The 17,023-nt window shown below is 38.5% G+C and overlaps 1 long non-coding RNA gene and 1 pseudogene across 2 annotated transcripts in view; both read right to left on the reverse strand.

The window, feature by feature from the left end:
- Positions 1 to 17,023, reverse strand: part of LOC106843188 (uncharacterized) — a 66,238-nt gene that overhangs the window by 17,289 nt on the left and 31,926 nt on the right. The gene's annotated exons all lie outside the window — the stretch shown is intronic.
- On the reverse strand, positions 10,711 to 11,448 carry LOC106843187 (large ribosomal subunit protein uL30 pseudogene; annotated as a pseudogene).

Raw genomic sequence — 17,023 nt, forward strand, 5'->3', positions numbered from 1 at the left:
AATTGTGCCAAGGAGTCAAAGTTGGAGCATCCAGGAAGATAGGAGAAAACCAGGAGACAATCACGCTAAAAATCCAATGTTTTGAAAAGTGTGGCTGAGTGCTGCTGAGATCAAGTAAAATGAGGACCAAAAGGGATACCAAGCATCACGCCAAGTCCATACCATTCACCATGTGATGCAAAAAGTCAATGCAAGTTGGCTGAACTCTTAGTCATAGAACATAGTAAGAACATACTAACCGAGACCCTGCTGCTAATTTTCCTGTGGTAAGACAGAAAGCGAAGACCAAAGAAGAGCGTTTGACGTTCCTTTCACCTTCACCAGAATTCACCCCTTTTCAATAAGTCCTTCGGGATCTGTCCAACCTCTCATCTGTCCAGATTCTGCTCAAGCACAAACTTCTTTAACTAAATATGTACTGAGATTCATTGTGTCAGGCACTGTTCTAAATGCTTACATGTAGAGCCAGCCCTGGTGGCCTAGCAGTTGGAGTTCGGCATACTCTGCTTCAGTGGCCCAGGTTCCATTCCCGGGAGTGGAACCGCACCACTTGTCTGTCAGTGGCTATGCTGTGGCAGCAGCTCACATAGAAGAACTAGAAGGACTCACAACTATACACAACTACACCCTGGTGCTTTTTGGGGGGAGAAAAAAGGAGGAAGATTGGCAACAGATGTTAGCAAAGGGTGAGTCTTCTCCTGCAAAAATAAAAATAAAAATAAATAAATGCTTACATGTATAAAATAAATTAATTCTCACCAAAATGCCATGCAGAAGGCTTAAAAAACTACCCCCATTTTACAGATGAGAAAAACAAGACACAGAGACATTAAATTTCTTGCCCTGGACTATACACATCTAGTGAATTGGCAGAGCACAGACTCAAACCTAGGCACTCTGGCTCCAGAATTTGTGCTTTCAGAGATCTCACCATCTCTGCAAAGCCTTCCCCAGTAGCACCTAGAAGATGTTCATGTCTTTCTTCCATGTTCCCATGGCACCTTGTGCATTTCTCTTTTTGTGAAACTTGCTATCTATTTTCATAAATGTCTAGAGCAGTTGTGTCCAAAAGAAATCTAATTTGAGCAATGAATGTGACCCACATACACAATTTTAAATTTCCCAGTATCCCTATTTTTAAAAGTACAAAGGAACAGCTGGAAATAATGTTAATAGTATATTTTATTGAGCCCAATTGTAATGATAAATTTTATGTGTCAATGTGGCTAGATTATGGTGCCCAGTTGTTTGATCAAACACAGTCTAGATATTGCTGTGAAAATATTTTTTAGACGTGATTAACATTTAAATCAGTAGACCTTAAGTAAAGAAGATTACCCTCCATAACATAGGTGAGCCTCATCCAATCAGTTGAAGGTCTTAAGAGCAAGGACTGAAGTTTCCCAAAGGAGAAGAAATTCGATCTCCAGACTGCAACACAGAAACCCTGCTGTATTTGTTTCCTAGGGCTGGCATAACAAAATGCCAGACTGAATGGCTTAAACAAGAGAAATTTATTCTTTCACAGTTATGGAAGTGGGAAATCCAAGATCAAGACGCCAGAGGTTTGGTTTTTCCTGAGGCCTCTCTCCAGCTTGCAGAGGGTCACCTTCTCACTGTATTATCCCGTGGCCACTTCTCTCTGCTCACGTATCCCTGGTGTCTCTTCATATTCTTATAGGGACAACAGTCATATTGGATTAGGGCCCCACATTTATGACCTCATTTAACCTTAATTATCTCTTTAAAGGCCATACCTCCAAACACAGTCACATTGGAGGGGGTTAGGGCTTCAACACATGAATTGAGAGGCAGGGGGGACTAATTCAGTCCGTTACACTGACTGAGTTCCCAGCCTGCCTGGTCTACCTTGCAGATTTTGGACTCAAGACTGCAACACCAACTCTTACCTGAACTCCATCCTGCCAGTCTGCTCTGCAAATTTCAGACTTGTCAGTCGCTACAATTGCATGAGTCAATTCCTTAAAATAAATCCCCCTCTCTCTCCTATCTCTCTGTCTCTGTCCCTCTCTCTCTATCTCTGTCTGTCTCTATATAGATAGATGATAGACATATGATAGATAGGTGATAGATAGATAGATAGATGATAGATAGATAGACATAAATAGATAGATTGATATTATTGGTGCTTTTCTCAGGAGAAACCTGACTAATATACCAGTATATCCAAAATATTATCATTTCTACATGTAACTAATATAAAAATTACTAATGAGATATTTTACATTCTTTTTCATACTAAGTCTTTGTCATACTTAGTCATACTAAGTCTTCAAACAAAATCTGGTTTGTATTTTGTACTTACAGCACATCTCAATTTGGACTGGCCACATTTTGAGTGCTCAATAGCCACATATACCTAGTGGTTATCATCTCAGTGTGGGTCTAGAAGGAAGCAACAAGATGAAGTGTAAAGAGAAATAGATGTGAAACCATAGACCTGGGTTTGAACTCCACTCTGTCACTGAGGCTCAGTGAATACCAGCTATAATTTCTACTCTCCTAGGATGTGGAGAGAAGGGAAATGTCATACACTGCTGCTGGGGGTGTAAACTGGTGCAGCCACTATGGGAAACAGTATGGAGACTCCAAAAAAAAATTAAGAATAGATCTACCATACAATCCAGCTATTCCACAGCTGGGTATTTATCCAAAGGACATGAAAACACGAATGCATAAAGATATATGCACCCCTATGTTCAATACAGCATTATTCACAATAGCCAAGATTTGGAAGTAACCTAGGTGCCCATCTAGGGATGAATGGATAAAGAAGATGTGGCACATATACACAGTGGAATACTACTCAGCCATAAGAAACAATGACATCCAGCCATTTGTGACAACATGGATGGAACTTGAGGGCATTATGCTAAGTGAAATAAGTCAGAGGGAGACAGTCAAATACCACATGATCTCACTCATAAGTAGAAGATAAAAACAACAATAAACAATCACATAGAGACAGATTGGCTTGGTGGTTACCATAGAGGAAGCCGGGAGGGAAGAGGGTGAAAGGTGTGATTAGGCGCATGTGTGTGGCGATGGATTGTAATTAGTCTTTGGGAGGTGAACATGATGTAATCTACACAGGACTCAAAATATAATGATGTGCCCCTGACATTTATATAATGTTACAAACCAATGTTGCACAATACAAAAATAAATTAAAAATTAAATTTTAAAAAAAATGTCTACTCTCCTAACTGGAGGACCTCTCAGCCTATGTTTCCTCCTACATAAATGAGGGATAATGGTACCCACCTTGGAGAGCTCTTGTGAAGAGTCATTGTAAAGCCCCTAACAGAGTGCCTGGGAAAGTGTAGATGCTCAGTGAACATCAGGCACTGTCCTTTCCCTCTTAGCCTTCAGGTCTGTTCTATCTTCCCTCTTTAAGGAAACAATCTGTGTTTGTTTCATCTTTGTTTCTCCAGTCTGGCATATTGGTAGGCACTCAATAAATGTTTGTGAAATTAATGAATGGTCTTATATTACTCTGAGGGAGCATATCCACTTGTTGACACATTTTCCTTTAATAAATCATTCTTACAAACACTTTGGTAGGACTTTCAAATTGTGGAGCTGTTGACATTGTCCCACTGGGTGGTCCAGTGGAGAGATGAGTCAAGGTCTGAGCTTGGGGATTTAAGGGAAGAGCCTGTTAAACTAAGGGAAATGTGGCAGCATCACAAATAATGCAACCAGGAAAGATGTACTACAGACACTCTGACATGAGAGTGCCCCAAATTTTTAAGTTCATTACCATGTATAATCTTCCATGACTGAGGGTAAATTTGACACGTATTAATGAGATAGGACGTTAAAGAAAAAAATAGGAAAACATTCACACTGAGTCACAGAAAATCTAATTTAGATGAAAATATGTTTTTCCTTCCAGTTACTACATTAAAGACCTAATTCATTTGCAAAAATAAAATTTTCTGGTGATATGCCATATCATGAAGACACCTGATGTATTATTAGTCAGGGTTCTCCAGAGAAAGAGCCAACAGGATGTATATACAGAGAGAAAGGGATTTGTTATAAGGAAGTGGCTCACTCACTCATGAAGCCTGATAAATTCCACAATCTTCAGTAGACAAACTGGAGACCCAGGATCACTGATGATTCAGTTAGAATCTGAAAGCAAGAAAAAACTGATGTCCCAGCTCAAAGTCAGTTAGGCAAAAGGAGTTCCCTTTTGTGCAAGAGGATCAGCCTTTTATTCTAGTCAGATCTTCAACTGATTGGATGAGGCCTGCCCACATTGGGGAGGGCAATCTGCTTTGCTCAGTGGACCAATTCAAATGGTAAATCTCATCCAGAAACACCATCACAGACACATTCAGAATAATATCTGACCAAATGTCTGGGCACCCATGGCCCAGTTAAGGTGACACATAAAATTAGCCATCACACTTGATAAGGTACAGTATGCCATCACAAGAGAGATTTCTGTCAGAAATATAAGTCAGAGCTTCTGTCAATAAAGCATAGCCTTCAGCAAACTATTCTCTTTTCCTCCCTGCTCCGTTTCTTCTCAATACACTATTTCTTTTCCCTCTTCTTCATACAAGCTGTCAGAGGAAACACTCTGGGATGGAAACTAGCATTTGTGGTATGCCACTCTATACCACACATTTCAGCAGGTGCTCACTCACCCTGACCCCACAACAAGTAGGGAGGCCCGGAGAACTCATCAAAGTGGCAACAGCCTTGGGAAAACCATTGCAGCCCACACTCTGCTGCTCAGGCTTGTCTATTTGAAAACTCAACCTCATCAGCATCCCAGACTTCGCTAAACTTGGGAATTGTAACTTATACAAACTAAACTCTGAAGACTTCTGTAGAAACCAGAAAAAAGAATTCATTAATTATAATGAGAGATAAAACTGCCAAGGGTTTTTCTAGCCAAAGCATTCCTTCCTTGTAAAGTTATATCAGAAATCAAAGTATAATCAAAATAAGGCTTAGTGAATATGAATTCGGAGTAAATGGGAGTTGATTTAAATAAGTTTAATGGCATCAAGCAAAGAATAGCTAATGCTACAGTTTCAATAATCAGCACCAGAGAGGACAAATCTTGGGAACAAATTTCTCTAGAATTCTCTGCCAAAATGTACTTCATGGATTCTTTGCTTTCTTCTTTCGTATGCCAGGCTGACCAACTCCTTTTCTGTTTAATACATTATTTCTTTTAAAAATATTTAACAGGTTACAAGGCAAGTCTCAGTGGTTTATAAGCTATTTGGTTTCAGTAAGATGACTTCCATATTTCTGCTCTTAATTCCCTTAGGTTCTCAAAGAGAATTGCACTGTTTGACTTTCTTTTCATTAATATCCATTTAATCATTACAGCAATTCTGTTCTGGTAGTCTATTGCTGATTATCATAAAATGCAATAGCTTAAAACAACCATTTTATTAATATCACTGCTATTCTCAGCACATCCTCAATGTTATTTTCAGCTCCATTTATTGGTGTAACTGACATTAGGATGTTCTAATATTTTTAAATGTTGTTTTCGGGCTCTCCTGACAATTTTGGGAAGGAGCAACTTTTATATTTTCTACTAAACATTCTTCATAAAGGTGCTGCCCTCTAGACACTTTTTACTCCATACCATTTGTATAATCATATCCCTCCTGTGTTCTGACCTCTTAGAAATCCAAAGACTGACTGGCTAACTGATGTTTTAGACCACTTCATCCTAAGATGTTAATGATGGTTAAAAATAGAAGGTGGGGGCTAGCCCCATGGCCTAGTGTTTAAGTTCAGCATGCTCTGCTTCGGCAGCCTGGGTTCACAGGTTCGGATCCCAGGCATGGACCCACACCACTCATCAGCCATGCTGTGGCAGTGACCCACATAAAAAATAGAAGAGGACTGACCACAGATGTTAGCTCAGGGCAAATCTTCCTCAGCAAAAAAAGAAAAGAAAAGAAAAACAGAAGATGATTTCTCCTCTCAGACAAGAACACTCTTCAATACCAGAAGCTAAAGGAGTTGGTAAATTTGAAATAGGAGCATCAAAGAAGTGTAGGTAGAAAAAAATTTTTGGTCTTGGAAAGGGAGATTTGATGAATTAATTCATTTATAGGAAAACACATATTGACCTACAAGACATAATTCTTTGGTGCAAACTGTCATTTAGTGACAGGCAACCCAGGAAGGTAAATTTATACTTAATAGAAAGGTTTTTTAATCACATTAGTCTCTATAAAGGGTTTATAACCTCTGGCAAAATTCCCATTCTACAAATAATGTTAAATAAAGAATTGCAAGGCACTGAGGCATCTAGCTTTGGGCCTCATATCTCATGATACTTACTTTAAGGATCGCATAAGAGAAATTCATTAGATTCCTGACACTTCATGGTTCCTAGAATTCTGAGACCTCAGAAGACATTTTTTTCTTGTGGTTTTCCACATAAAACCACGAAGTACAAGAATTTGTTTTTTAAACTACTGTGTTCATTTATTCAACAAATACTTGTTGTACGTTGCTATATGCCAGGAACTGACAAAGGTGGAGGAGACACAGTAGTGAGCAGGCATGACCCCAGCCCTGAGGAAACTTAAGTCTGAATAAAGACTCTCAAACCCAGAATCATGTCAGAACTTTCCACATTACTTTCTTTCTTTTTTCTTCCTTTCTTCCTTCCTTCCTTTCTTCTTTCTCTCATTCTCTCTTTCTTTCTTTCATCTAACTCTGGCTGTGGTCATCTGTCTGCCATATTGAAATGATTAAGAAAACAAATTCTAGAGGTAGAAGGCTAGGATTTATAACCCAGTTCCACAAGGAAAAAAGTGTTAAAAAGTGATAGGTAGATTAGATAGATAGACGATAGATCAACAGATGCCAGGAGAAATCATAAGCAGTGTCCCTATGTAAAGCAGAAGGCTGACAATAGTCACTTTAAGTTCCAGGTTAACTCCCTAAGCAATTTTTTTGTCACAGCTACACTGTTTTTCCTTAAGAAATGGTTTTTGCAATATTTTCAGACAATAAGCCCAAGATATTTTGTAAATCATTACATTCAACCTTATTTTTCCCTCTCCCCTGTGAACTTTCAGCCAAGGAAACAGTTTCATTTTCACTTTTTCAAAATGATAGTATAAAAAAACAGAAGTGAAAGTATGAATCATAATATAATCAGGCGTTCATAGTGAAATATCCATTTATAACTCAGAAAACCACGGGGTATTTCCAAACTGATGTCATTCATAGAAAGAATGCCATATGTCGTGGAAGAATAAGAAAAATTACCTAGGTCAACTGGGGGATTCAGAATACGTATGGGATATTCCCAGGTAATTATTTTTATATTTTAAAATTTTTATTACAAAGATCGACCTCTATTTGAAGTATTTAATTTGACATTCATCTTAGAAATTACACAGTGGACTCTGGGTTATGCTTTTTAATTCTGATAACTGAGACAATGTACAATGAGATTTTACTTTTGAAAGCATAAAACCAGTATATGTTTGATAACTCAAATTTTTCTTTTATTTTCTTTAAAAAGCTGTATAAATACTTAAAATTACCATGAAATTCTGTGTAGCTGTCTTGCTTACAAAAAAGAAATTTTATAAGAAAAAATTGTAATCTCTCCTCAAATTATTAAAATCGATTTTATTTTATTCTTTTTGGGGGGAGAAATAAGTATAAATGTTATTTTTTCCAAATAAACAATTAAAACAGGAGTTTTTCCTTCTCTCCACTATGTCCCGGTTTTTAGAAACTTAAAGGTTATAGTATATGTTAAATAAATTAGTGATATTACAGAGAGGAAACATTACTCTGAAAATACTTTCCTCTGGGTTGTCTATATTGCATGGAAAGTATTTTGGCTGTGTTAGTTCTGCCATATTTGCTGCTATGTTCGCTGGTTGGTTGGTTGATTTGGCGCAAATCCTGATATCCACTTGTGCAGCCAGGCCAGTTATATCCTTTTTCAGTCAGTGAATGTCCATGGTTCCCCATTAGCCAATGTCCCTGACATTGGGAACTCCACAGCAATCACCCCACTCATTAATCCGCTAACACCACTAGTCTACTGTTTGGTTTCTCAGGCTTGTCCGTGAGCCCAGTGGTTTACCCAATGTCCAGTCCTGATGCCTGCTATGAACTGCTCTGCTATCTTGGATCTTTCAGTGGGGTTGCAGGTGAAACTGCCAATAAGATGGCCTGACCCTGTGTGATTGAGGAACAAGCTGTAAAATGTATCTGAAAATTAATTTCCTCCTCATTCTATACACAAATAGGAAGACCACATGGATTAAAGACTTAAAGGCTAAAAGCAACCTTTAAAAGTTTTAGAGGAAAATGTAGGAGACTATCTCAGAACATTCAAGTAAGAAAAGATTTCTTAAAACATAAAAATGTTCACAATTGTAACAAATCTGGTGGGGATGTTGATAATAAAGGAAGCCAGGCATATGTGGGAGCAGAATGTACAAGGGAAATCTACGTACCTTCTGCTCAATTCTGCTAGGAACCTAAATCTACTCCAAAAAATAAAGTCTATTAAGAAAAAAAAAAGACCAAATCTCTAACTGCAAACTAAAAGATGAATACATTTGATTACATTAGCATTTTACATTACTATACATTAGACACCACAAACAAAGTTTAAAGGGAAGCTAGAGACAGAGAAAATATTTACAAGACATTTTGAGAAATAATTGAAATCTAGAATATATAAAAATATCCTATAAGAAAAAAGATAAAAAGCCCAGTAAAGAAATGAATACAAACCTTCAGTTCACAGAAGAAAAGCTCTATATGACCAATAAAGACAAAAAAAAAAAAAAAAAAGCTGTAACTTGCTTGTAATAGAAATATGCACAGTAAAACAAGATACCCTGTCATGTCGGTCAGACTGGAAAAAATTCAAAAGTCTGACAATGGCAAGTAATGATGAGGAGCTAGAGGAAACAGAAACTTTCAAATTCTTAATGTTAATTGCTGATGATTAATGAACATCAAAGTTTTACCATAGAATACTTAGTTTACATTTGAGAAAAAAAAAATATAAGTGGTTGAGAGAGCAAATTGGTATAACTTGGAAAGTATTTTGGCAATATCTAGCAAAGTTTGAAGCTTAGGACCCAGCAAGTCAACTTATAAAGTATAAATCCCAGAAAAATTCTTGCACAGGGACACAAGGATATTCAGTGCAGCATTTTTTGTAATTCCGAAATGTCTGCTGTTGGGGGAATGAAACCTCTTCATTTCATCGGTGTCAATACCAACCATCCGTTTCCTCCATGGGGTCTTAACATTCACTTGTTTATGCAGCTGGAAACTGGGCACTGACTCTATCTCCTTGCTCTCACAGACTCCTCCCTTCACCTCCTCCCTCCACTCCTCTATTCCCATGGGAATCTCTTTCTATCTTGGTAAATTTACCTCCCATCATGTCTCTGACCGAGACACTTGGTCAATGCCCACAAATCCTCCTTCATTTTGTCTTTTCTAGCAATCTTGCCTGACTTCTCCTTCAGACTCAGGTTACTGAAAATTAATAGCCAGAAACATTATCCTGCCTCACATTTCCCCAGGGCCAACTATCTGCTTGAATGAGGGGAAACGGAGAGAGGAAAATATATAGAGGGAGAAGAAAAAGCATATATTAATAATTTCACTTATTATCCTATCATGTTCTTCTCCTAGTAAATCTTTGGACAGTAACACCCACATGCAAATTGGTGCTTAGCTCTGTGAGTGAGATGAGGAGGGAAGCACGGATATCTGGTGAATTTCTTGACTCATCTGGAAGTTTCTACTCATACTTGGAGTACATGCACCTTCATCCATCAATAACCCTCTGCTGCCCTCATCCTCCCCACCCTTGGAGCTTGAGCTTGGCATAGGTAAGGGCAGAACTTCTCCTGAGGCAGGATATTACTGCACAGTTGCATGTAACTAGGAAGAGAGTACAGGGAGAGGAGCTACCAGTAACTCAAGCAACTTGGGTGATCCAGTCATTCTCTTCCTCTTCATTCCACGTTCTTCTCCAAATCTCTGTACTCAAAAAATCAGAGGCTGGCCCAGTGGCATAGTGGGCCAGTTTATGGGTTCAAGTTTGTGAACTCTGTTTTGGTGGCCTGGTTTCATGGGTTCGGATCCTAAGCACAGACCTACACACTGCTCATCAAGCCATGCTGTGGTGGTGTCCCACATACAAAATAGAGGAACAATGGGACAGATGTTAGCAACAATCTTCCGCAAGCAAAAACAGGAAGATTGGCAACAGATGTTAGCTCAGGGCCAATCTTCCTTACCAAATAAAAAAGTCAGAGGCAGCCCCCTGCTTCCATTTGGGGGGAGATAACAAGGCTGGCTGCCATATTGTTGTCCGGCTCTCTTCTCACCCAGCACTCACCACCAGAATGGTGTTCCACCTTTTCTTTTCTCCTGTCTATGTCTTCCCTTTTCTGATATACTAAATGAACAAATGTAAAGTAAATGAAATGAAAAGTAAATAACTCCGCCATACCACCCTTAGGTAACAAGTGTGAAGAATTGGGTGTGTACTCGTCTCAATTTTTCTTCGGTCAATCACATAACTTGTTTTTTTAGGGAGGAGGGGGTTGTTTTTGTTTTCGTTTTACATTTCAATCTGAAAACAGTCACTGTTTATTAACTGACCAGATTACAAAAGTCATCATGGTAGACACTTTAGTTCATCTTTCTAATAAGTCTGTTGATTTAGTCTTCCCAGTTCCCAGCATCTTCTCTTTCTACAAAATTATGGTCTTTCTCTTCATCCTATCTCATAGAGAAGATCATTTGAAGGGCCAGCAGAAGTTCTTTGCTTTTTGAAGCATTTTCCATCAGTATAGATCTCATGAATCACATTCCCCACGTAGATGATGTCACATTTACCAAAAGATCGGGAAATCAACATGTTATTTGTCAAGGCAATTCACTTCTTGTTGAGTTTGCCATAACCATGCTTGTAGATCAATTTATTTACTGACTTCAGGTTCAGGTACCCTCATGCAATATATGGTTCCACAAGCCTCAGCATGTTAACTGAAGCCCTGCTGAGCTTAACAAAGGTACCATTGAAAATCCGGCAAAAATGAAGAAGTTGCGAGACCTTTCAGACCTCTGGGGTCACACCATTCACACTGATCCTGTTGATAATGCCAATCTGGGTTCTGCAGGTATGTTGAAGTTGGCAACTTTTCTTGCCATCCTAGCCATTCTTGTCTCAGTTCTGACACCTGCCTATACTCCTTGCAATAGTGCTTACCTTTTTCGTAGATAAGCTTCTTCCTTGCCTTTCAAAACACTTTTTGGGCAAACTTCTTTCTCAGGTGCTTGATCTTTAGCTCTGTGAAATTCCTTCACTTTTTTTTAAGGGCTCTGGCACAGCAGGAACCATCTTTTCTTCTCTTCTGCCCCCTCCATGGTTTTAGCTGGACAAGAGGACCACTTAACCTATTTTTACATTTTGATTTTTTTTAACAGGTGGATATTATTCATTTTACTCAGTGTTTGCTTTTTCATTTCACTTTATATTGTGAACATCTCTCCCATTTGGAACATTTATGGAACCCAACACATCATTTTCCATGGGGTGTGTGTGTGTGTGTGTGTGTGCACATGTGCCATGATTTGTTTAATTCCTTATTCATGGGCATTCAGATTGTTTATGGTTTATTGACACTGCAAACAATGCTACAAATAGCATTACATTTGTATATGTCCTTTACCAAATGTGATTTTTTTTTTTAACATAAGTTAGGATTCAAGAACTGGAATAGTTGTATAACATATAGTAGTTTTAATTCAAACAATTGCTTCCACATTTATCTGCCAAAACAGTTGAGGAATTTACACTCCTACCACCAAAGCAAAGGAATGTTCATATCCCTGAGGATTTGCCAGCAATGATTGATATTGCTTGTTTAAAATATTTGCCAGTCTTCCCATTCAGTATCCTAGGGTAGGGGTACAGATGTAAATCCCAAGCAAAGACAAGTCTGCCTGACAACCTGAAATTCTTAGTTGCACCCATTGGTATCGCTTTCTCTGCCTGACCCTGGCTTGACACACATTCCTCCTTGTGGAGGTCTGAGAAAGTTGGAGGTAGCCAGTATTTTCCTTAGTAGTGTTTTCTTTCAGCTCAATGGGATTATGTCAACTGTTATTACAAGGAAAGTCCATAGACACACCAATTTAAAAAGGAAAAGGTGTGTCCACCAGCTAAAACAAATAAAGAGGCAAAACACATAGAAACAGTTTTAAAACCTAACAGTTACAATAGTCCTGAGGAAGCTGGTGGGACAAAGCCAGGCTCAACGCTTAAAAACTCGGGGTGTCTCCTGAAATTTATAGCCTAGTTTGGGAAATTAACCGTAGGACAACCTTGAAAAGGTCTGATAGTAGCATTGATACGAAAGAGAGTTTCAAAAGTGTGTTATCTGTGGTCCTGCTTATGGCCCCACTTGATACCAATGATTTCAGAACTATTCATGACTAATGAAAAGGTGGCCAAGCATAAATTACATAACACACTGATGGGGTATGAACACCTAATTTTATTTTACATCAAAACAGAAAATTGATGCAATTGTAAACCTTTAACACTTGATTAATTTTAACTCAAAGTCTGTAAGAAAATATTTTTCGTAAGTGGCAAGTGAGTCAACTCCAATTAAAAACAGACCGATTAGTTGATAAGGGCAATAAATTGACTTAGAGGATGTGAAAATCATCTAAACTTTCCAAATCATATTGATGGTACATTGAGGAAGAGATAAGACCAAAGAGAGATGTTGCCTCAGGAAAAGCTTTGCCACAGTCACTGAAACAAGCATAAATTCTGGCACAAGATCCTAAGGCAGCTCAGGAATAAAATGTTCTACCTAAACCATAACAGAATTTTTTGTGGCTCACCGGACAATATCCGCTATGTCAGAGATCAGAGCAGAAAATAATGGACTACTACTACGAAAAAAAAAAAAAAAAAACAACCCGCAAATTAAGATATATTGATGGGAATCACAGTATAGAGAGACATTCTTGCTGGAATAGCATGTGTGCATTTCTACTTGCTTGTCACATGGTGTTACCATCTTTGTAGGTGTTCAGGTCAATCTCATTGATTAGACTATAAGCTTACAGGCAGACTCTTTCATTCACCTTTATAATGCCCCAAATCAAGCACAGCATCAGATACAGAGTACGTTCTCCGTAAATGTTGATCGTGGAAATTGAAACATTGGTGCCAGCTCCGTGGCTGAGTGGTTAAGTTTGTGCACTCCGCTTCAGCAGCCCAGGGTTTTGCAGGTTTGAATCCTGGGCACGGACATGGCACTGCTCATCAGGCCATACTGAGGCAGCCTCCCATATGCCACAACTAGAAGGACCCACAACTAAGAATATACAACTCCGTAGCGGGGGGCTTTGGGGAGAAAAAGGAAAAAAATAAAATCTTTAAAGAAAAAGAAATTGAAACATTGTGCAGGATGCTAAACCACTGAAAACATTCATATAGTTAGATCTGTTGATATGTCAGTGCTATGGACTGAACTTTGTCCCCTAAAAATTCATATGTTGAAGCCCTAACGCACAATGTGATTGTATTTGGAGATGGGGCTTTAGGAGGTAATTAAGATTAAATGAGGTCATGAGTAGAGTCCTGATCCAATAGGACTGGTAGCCTTAGAAGAAGAAGAAGAGAGAAAGATCTCTCTCTATGTGAATGCACCGAGGAAAGCTATGTGAGCAGCCATGGAGAAGTAGCCATCTATGAGCCAGGAAAAGAGCCCTCTTGCCAGGAACAGAACTAATGGCACCTTGATCTTGGACTTCCAGACTCCAGTCTCCAAACTGTGAGAAACTAAGTTTCTGTCGTTTAAGCCACCTAATCTATTGTTTTTGTTATGGCAGCCCAAGCAGACTAAGGCAATCAATAAGCCAGCAAAAATTCGGAGGGTTTTCATTGTTTTCATGACAATGAACAAGACTAAAGAAAAATGATTTTTTAAGTCAGTATAATGATCATCCAAGAATGCATTTTAGCACAATATTTAACACGTATGAATTTAAACATGAGAGCTTGAGAATAGTATGTAACAAAGTAGAAAAGAGGAGAAAAATTAAAATACAAGTTGTAATTTTTAATACAAAAAGATTTTGTACTATTTGGAAACTTTTATTCAGCCTGCATGTCATTTGCGAGAGGACTCTTTGATTAAGTTTAATGAACTCTGGTAAAGTTTGAGAACCATTTCAACCTAGTGCAAATGTCCCATTCTCTTCTTAGAGTTCATCAAAGATTGGTAACAAATTACATAAATGTTACTTTTAAACTATAATCCCAATGCGTTTTCTAAATTGGAGAGAAAGGAAACCCTTCAAGTGTTCCTTATAAAGCATAGGATGCCACAGAAAAAGAAGTGTCATTTATTTCTCATAATTGTCTCATAATATGACATATTTCTATGTAAAGCTGGTCATCAGAAATTTGCAAACCAAAATTAGCAAGATAACAGTTTGCAACTTCACCCTCACTATAGATTCCTCGAACAAAAGTTGCCTCTATGGAGAAAAGGAGAAAGGGATTAACGGAGAAATTTGACACATGCTTTACGCATTTATCACTATGTTGCCCAGAATGGACATACAAGTGCAGATTTAGAAGTCCAGATCTCTAGTTACTTTCTCTGTTTACCAACTTGGAAAGCAGTGAATAGAAGGATGTTCTAAGCCATTAGTACCAGGATGCTTGATATTTTCATAACAATGTAAGCAACTTAAGAAGGACAGTTATTTGGTTCTTCTGAAGGTAATGACTTTTTCTTTTTCTTTTCTTTTCATTTTTTTCCTTCAAAATTAGGATTTGCCTCACTCAGTTGCTAGCCTGAGGATATCGCTAATTTCTACGGCATTCCGACATATTTGTCCTCATCATCTCTCCAACAGCTTTAAGAATTGTCACAGTGAATTTTGAACACTAAAACTCAAAAATGTATTCTCTTGTACATTCTAGGCCTTTTTGTTGATAATTATGAGCCTCATGAATTGAATTTGTTACTTTGTCCCGTGGCAAAAACTTTGAAAGTAAAATTGTGAGCTTTAGTCTTTATTGTATCATTGTACTCTAAAATATATGTTCAAATAGATTTTCCATACTGTATAGTAGTGCACAGTGTAGAGAACATTTGTAACTAGGTCAACAAACAGTTTCTAGGCACCACCAAGGAAATCATTTTGTTATACCCGCATTAGAATATTACCCGAGTAACGGGACAAGAATGACTCATTAGGTCCTTGGTTGGAGTGCTTGGTGATGCAAGTGATGCTAAATTGAGGGCTCAGAAGACTGATGCAGTTGTGAAAGTCTCTTTAAGAGGTCATAAGTGACTTTCTTCCAAAACACAAAAGAATCAAATAGGAGAATGTGTTGGACTGAGAGAAAAGAAAATATAGAAAGCATTGGAGAAAAGACCTAAAGGAATTCCTCTTCCGCTCTGAGAATGCACGTGCAGACTGATTATCACCCATGAGTCTTAGAGGAAGCAAAAGAAGCTGGTCCACACTCAACACCTTGTCCTGCGTAATCTAGAAGGGTAAAAGAATAATCAGTTGCTGCCCTTTGGGGTTGGGGCCACCAGTGTGAGAATGATACGAGACACCTGGATCTGAAAAGGAAGAATTCATACATCTTCAGTCATTGTGCCTAACAAAAGCACTTTCAAAAAGATCAAGAATTTGGTAGCATGGAGAAAAGAAACTCTCTGCTTCATATCCAAGCTATGGATATAGTGTCTATTTTGTTTTATTCATTGAGTCAGTACTTATTGCTTCCTGTAAATGAGATACTAAGAAAAGGACGCAACACTGACCAAGCACATATGATTCCTATCCTCACACAGCTTGCCATCCCATGAGGAGATAGATTCCACACTCACCCGCCCTCTCTCCCTTTCTGCCTCCTTTGCTGGCTCTTCCTTATCTCCTGACCTCTAGATTCTAGAGTGCTCCAGACCTGAATCCCTGAACTGCTTCTCTCTTTTATATACGTGCTTCCTCTAGTTCATCTCATCCAGTCTCATGGCTGTGAGTACCATCCACACACTAAAGACTCCCAAATTTACATCTCCCATCGGAACCCCTCCTCTGAATTCCTAATGCCTGCCCAACAAATCACTTGGAAGGCATTTCAAACAAGATGACTAAAACCGAACTCCTGATAACCACCTGTCTGCCCCCTCCCTCAAGCTCCAGACTGGCCCTCTCTCCAGTCTTCCCCATCAAATATAACGGCAACTGCATCCTTCCAGTTATCAACCAAAAACTCCGTGTCATCCTTGATATCTTCCCTTCTTTTACACTCTGCACAAAATTTGTCAGTAAATTCTCTTTATCTTCAGAACATGTCCGTAATTGACTGTTTATCGTACATCAACCCAGCCCAAGACACAATTATTTTTGCTATTTTCCTGCAATCACTTCCTGACTGCCCTCCCTGTTCTATGTGTTTGTCCAGCTTCAGCGTATTCTCCAAAGTGCAGAGATAGAGATTCTATTAAAATATAATCTCATCTGTCTACTCACAACCTTTGATTGGCTTCCTAACTCACTTAGAATAAAAGCTAAAAGCCTTACCATGATATGTGGGCACCTATGTGATCTAGCCCCCATCACGTCTCTGAGCACATCTCCCCCAACTTCTGCCTTTTCCATTTCATCTTAACTAAACTGACCTCATCACTGTTCTTTAAAGAGAACAGGGAAGCCCCTTGACCACTGCTTTGCACTTAATATTCCCTCTGCCTGAAATGTTCTTTCCCCTAATAATCCAAATGATCTAAGAAAGCAGTGGAGCACACACTTAAAAGTTTAAAACTTGCATTTCTTTTAAAATTTTTAAAACTCAGACTAGTCGTCATTTCGTACTACCTCATGCCCAGTTTGGTTATATTAGCAAGATTCTCTGTATACAAATACTTTACGGATGCTTTAAATCTTGCTC

The sequence above is a fragment of the Equus asinus genome, chromosome 18 (assembly GCF_041296235.1).
Source record: "Equus asinus isolate D_3611 breed Donkey chromosome 18, EquAss-T2T_v2, whole genome shotgun sequence".
Classification (NCBI taxonomy): domain Eukaryota; kingdom Metazoa; phylum Chordata; class Mammalia; order Perissodactyla; family Equidae; genus Equus; species Equus asinus.